This window comes from Pholcus phalangioides, unplaced genomic scaffold (genome assembly GCF_987345545.1).
Source record: "Pholcus phalangioides strain wild (caught in Gottingen) unplaced genomic scaffold, Ppha-v1.0 ptg000007l_1, whole genome shotgun sequence".
Classification (NCBI taxonomy): Eukaryota; Metazoa; Arthropoda; class Arachnida; order Araneae; family Pholcidae; genus Pholcus; species Pholcus phalangioides.
The window spans coordinates 61,680,764-61,686,763 of NW_028301600.1; positions in this window are offsets into that span (position 1 = coordinate 61,680,764).

The window sequence follows — 6,000 nt, forward strand, 5'->3', positions numbered from 1 at the left end:
GTTGGACTTTTTTGTTGTAACTATATGCTTTTGCTCTAGTTACAGCAAAGTGCACCATCAATCCTATCGTGAAGGACAATTGTACCTCAGTGTCAGAAAAACTTATGAAATTGTCTGAGTCGGTTTTGTACTCATGAGACTTCAGAAAATATTTAGGTACAGTATTTTACAGTGCAAGTACAGTTTTACTGGCCTAGTCTATCGTATCCTTTTATTTCTAATCAAAGTTGATATTTTTTGAAACATTTATTCAATAAGTTTTTATATTGAGTAAGTTCATAAGTTAAGCATTGTCCTGTTGAAATCTACATTAGGGAACACTAGTTACAAAAAAAGTGCATGTGGGTTTTAAAAATGTTAAAATAAGCTCTGGTATGGATGAATATTTCTTATGGTAATAAGGGACCAAGTGCGCCCGAGGAGAATGTTTCCCAGATCATTATTCTACTACTTCACCAAACACCAACTCTGGCCATATCGCTATATTGCAATTTACTGCCATTAATGAGATGGGTTGGAAATGAAGGCGCTGTCTATCGGTGGTCGCCTCAAGTTCGTTAGGGAAAACATCTTATCTATATCCTCCCTTGGATTCGAACCCAGGACCATGACAGCAACCTTCATGGTGGTAGACGAGCATCTTACCGCCACGCTACTCGGGCGCTCCACTACTACTACTAGATACATTGATTCGTAGGATGAATTCATGCTGCTTGTGCCATGTTGCAATCTTGCCATTGGTATGATAAATAATGAACCGTGAGTCTCATGTGATCCTCTGATTTCTGGGCTCTCAGCTGGTGTGCTTTACAGTGATAGTAAAGGTACCCTTGATATTGCAATCAATCCTTTGCAAGCTCCATCCTATTGAGCATTCTGACAACTTTAATGCACTTATATTATACACTGGACTGGAATCTGTCATGTTGCAACTTTTATGTTTCTGCTAGTGCTTAGGATTATTCGTGTGTGTTACCACTTTTATTCACAAACGTTTTTGACAGCAGTTTACTGAAGATTGTTATAGACTGACTTTACTTCAACATTTAACTTCCATTCTCTTGAGATGGTGATGCATGAGCTAAGAATGCAGTGGTGTTATGTAAAAAAAATTTGATGCTCAAATTCGTCAGGACTGTGCATGTATAAAATTTTGTAATGAACTTATATGAATGAAATAAGTCCAGCAATTTGACATTGGTTCAGCGACAGATTACTATGAAATTGGAAGTGCACCACTGTATTAGAAGTATAAGAAATGCTGAAACTATATATTTCTTCTTGTTTCCAACTTGTTCAAATCTTTCATCTTAACCATGTTGATTCTAACTACTGATAACCAGTTACCATTATGCTCAGTATGTCTTTTTGCATTAAAATTCTTATTACATTATCAAACATCATTAATAGACACATAAAAGATGGAATGAGTGGCAGTTTTAATATTTTGGCAACTTAGTATATGAGTAAGGTCTCTTTATATGAATTTATAGGCATAATCACATAATAATAATACTAAAGTTTCTATAAAAACTATTTTACATTTTTATTGCTAACACCCAAATACTTTAAGAAAGTTATTGCAGAATCTATTAACTTCAAATAATTTTGTGATGGTTCATTGATTCCAAACTCATATAAACACTAAAATATTGGAACAAATCTGTCAATTTTCTTCATTCTGTAAGCCACTGAAATTTTGCATTTTTTTATGTTCTTCTGCTATAACTTGAGCTTTCAAATAGCTATTTCCTACATCTTAAGCCACTAAAAAATAAAAGCAGTCAATTCCAGCCTGTGTCAAAAGGTGAAATAAAAATAAAATCAGCAATAAAAAGAATATATAAAAAAAAAAAACGATGACTGGGGAGAAAAATTTTAACATTAAAATCACTGGCACTTTTTTTTTGCTTTGTTTAAACAAGTTTCAATTATTAAAACACACACATATATATTTCTGTGGTCAATGATTGCTTCATGTGTTTTAAAAATTATTTTTTTTTTTACCTACATCATTTATTTCTGTACTGATCTAAAATACTGAAATAGAATACAAATTATCATTTGTATTAATGAATGTGAATATTGAAAAATAAGTGTTAGGCAACCATTCATTTAATGACTGATCTGTTGAAATTATTCAGCATCATAATTCATTAGCTGCATAATTGTAAACTACTGGGGTTTTTTTTCACCTTCAACGATTATAGCGTCAACATAGTTTTATAAAAGAAAATATTTTTCCATATTCTGTAAATGTTGTTTTCATTTAAATTTTGAATGCATATTTTTGTGGAATTTTAAACATTATGTAAACAATACTGATTTTGTACTTATGTAACCTGAAAACATTTTTTTGTTTTTTTAGACCTATTCATTTAAATGTGGGATGTATTTAATTGAATGCATTATATTGGTGTAAATTCATATATGCAATAATCATATCAAATATCAGCCCATGTTTGTACAGTTTAGTGAATGAACTTTTTAAATATAATTTCTATGTATCTGCCTTGTGTTAAGGCTGAACTTTCTTTTATAAGCTTATATAGTTGGGAGCTGACTGTGATCATAGGCAGATACAGGGATGGAGACGATTGTCTCCCCTTCACTAAATAAGTGTATTAATGGTATAGTGGAGTGGGCGGAAGTTGATTATTGCCCTTTTCCCTTTTCACTATGTACACCCTCTGTAATTCACCCCTCCTTCCCCCTGTTTGAAGAGCCTGTTATCCACTTATGCTGTGATCAAATCAAAAATTCCGGAATGTATGCAAAGTTTTTCTCGCATTCTAATTCATGTTCACATGAAAGATCACTATGATATGATGAGAGCAGTATTATTTCCATGAAGCATGACTATTATGTAATAAATATACTTTAAACTAGTGTTTCTTAACCTTTTTTATCCATGTCTCTCTTTGGACCATATTCTCTTCCTGTATCACCCTCCCCCAGATATTAACCCCTCTCCCACATCCAAGAGCAAGACCTTTTCTAATTCTTAACCTTGTTTCTCAAATAAATTTAATATTGTATAAAAATTTGTATAAATGAGGTTGATCACCAGACCTCTGAGCTAAAGTCCCATCAGTCATCATTCTTGGGAAAGGCTGAACTTGTAGTACCCCTAATGGTTTCTCTACCAGATTCTCTGAAAGAGTAGTTTTCCCATTATATTTTACTGAAATACTTCACATCACATACTTTAATCACCTGCCATGCCTCCTTTTACTTGAATTTCTCCCATAGCTCCCTTGGAATATCCCAGAACAGTAAGGGGACCATATGGCTCCCAGTTGAGAACCACTACCCTAAATTACCTGGAAATAATTTAATCTACTCTTACATATATATAGTTTGAATGAGGTTATATGCTTGTGATTTTCTAATTTAGTTTGTTTCATCCGTGAGGTATGATTGTGTTTCGCTTATGTATATGAAAATGGATGAAAAGTTATTTTTATAGCTCCTTAAAAAATAGTATTTTCTCAGTTAACCCCTTGACAGTGGTGCCCAAGTCCAGTTCAGACAACAGAAAAATTTCATATTTGTGATTTGATGATTATATTTTAAAGTTTAAAAAAACTTTTTTTTGTAAAATAGTGTTTAAAATTTGAACACTATTTTACAAAAAAATTTTTTTTTCTTTTCCCATGAAGCCTGAATTGAGTTCATTTATCTTTTTTGCATTAATAAACAAAGAAAGATTTCCATTTTTGGTTGTATTTTTCTGAAAGAAATTACACTGTGTCAAGGGGTTAAAATGTGTACTGTTAGTTGAGGTAAGCCAAAGAACTTTGCATGGTACTCTGATCATTTGATGTTCCTGTCTAGCATTGAATGAATAGTCATTGTTGCACATGCTTTTTTAGAAAAGGTATTAAAAAATTGATTATAAATGTTTCCGCCTGTTTTAAATTTTTATTTTATACTAGGCAGAAGTACAATAAAGCTCTAATCTATATTTGTGTTTAGTAGTTTGTTCTTGAATGATAATTTATATGAATATAAAGAAAGATACTGTTGTGTGCTGTGCATATTCGAACAGAGCTTTATTACTTCACTACAGTGTGAGACATGATTAAAAGTCTATATTTTTATTTTTGGAAAACACAAAAATGCAAAGTGTTTAATTTTAAAATTGTATACACTGGAAAAGCATTGTATATAGTCCGATAAAATTCTGAACTGAACATGTTATATAAGGCAGAGAGTCTCCGACGTGGTTATTCTACAAGTTCTGTATAACAATGTCAACAGCTACTTCTATATTGCAGAACGCTTCAGTGTCTCCTCTTGGATATGTGAAGCGGGGTGTTGCCAGGGCTGGACTTAGGGGATGCAAAAGGTGCGGTCGCACCAAGCCGCAATTTTTCCAAACGAAACCCTTTCCTTTCTCAGCATGTTTTGGAAATTTTTGATTAAAATTTAATTTTGTTCCCATTAAACTATTATTGATTATGAAAGAAAGGAGGCTTTCAGTTTAAAGCCTTTATATATATATACAGTAATATCATTTTTAGTGTCATTAGCTCATTTTAAAGAGGAAAAGAGTATATACAAGTGGTCACATTCTTTGCCCCTGGAAAAAAGTCTGCCATTTCTTTTTCCCATTAAAGAATAACTGCTATATTAGCCAAGGAAAAAAACATGCTTAGGGCATCAAACGAAAAGGGGCACCACAAAAGAAATCTAGTAATTTTTTTCCCTTGAAAACCTCCCTTCTTGTTGAAGTTACCATCTGGTCTGTAGCAGGAACATTTCTAGATGATGACTGCTCCAGAGAGAGAGAACTTCAACTGTCCTCCGGAGTGTTAATTTCATGTCTTCCTGGGAACTGTCATGTTTCCCCAAGGAGGCTTTAGTACTTTTCATTCATAAACACCACCATCTGAATCATTCTCTCATCTATTCTGGAAGACGGATATATAATGTATAAATTCTAAATTTTTTAACAATTTTTATTACAGAACAGAAAAAAAAGGTAAGACGTGTTTCCTTTTTTTTCTCAATCTAATTATTCACCTAGTACAGTACCAACATAAGAGATATTTTGTTTCATGAATAGAGAGTTCATGCATAGAAACATTTAAGAGCACAATGGTCTGAAAATTTGGGATGTAGGCTATGTTTCTTGCAGCCCTGGTAGTTCATTTTCTGATAAGACAATGTGTTTTGCCTACTATATTAAATAAATTATATCTGAGGTTTAGGCGTAGGCGGAGATAGACATGAACAGCTGGGGGGCATGAGGATGATACCAATTCATATATATATGCATATACATTAGATCAGGCAGCTCCGTCATTGGTGCTGGGGAGGAGCAATACCCCACCATGCCTCCTCCTACCCCTGTATCTCCACCCATGGGTTTAGGCTGATTGCAGCTAGTATTGTTAATATTTGACAATCTATACCAGGGTGTCTTTTTGAATTTCAAATTTGAATATTCAAATATTTAGATTGCAATCTTTGATTTTATTTGTGACAAGAACCTCTTGGTTTTAAACAAGTAAAATAACATTGAAGAGCTCATATACAGTGAATCCCACTAATAGCGTTTTCAAAAATTTGTCATGAAAAACGTTGTAGGAATGGAAAAATGCTTTAAACGGGAAATTTCGAAAGTGTTAGTGAAGGTTAGGACTATGAAAATAAGTCTTACTGAGTGAAAAACTTTCGAAGTGGGAACGTTAAACGAAATATACTGTAGTAATTTTAAATTGATCTACATTTTCAATTACGGTTCTAACATGTTTCAGAATGTTTTTCTTTATTTTTGGGCATCCCAGTATTTGATTAATTAACTTTTATTAATTTACATTAATTAAACAAAAACAGCAATAAAAGATTCGAAAAATGATCACATTTATGGAACCGCAGCATATATTTGATAATGATGAAACACTTTAAAAGTATGTCAGAAATGTATGTGTATTCAATATTATTCGAGCCACGATGAAGTGGACCACGCTAATCATCACTAATCATTTATGA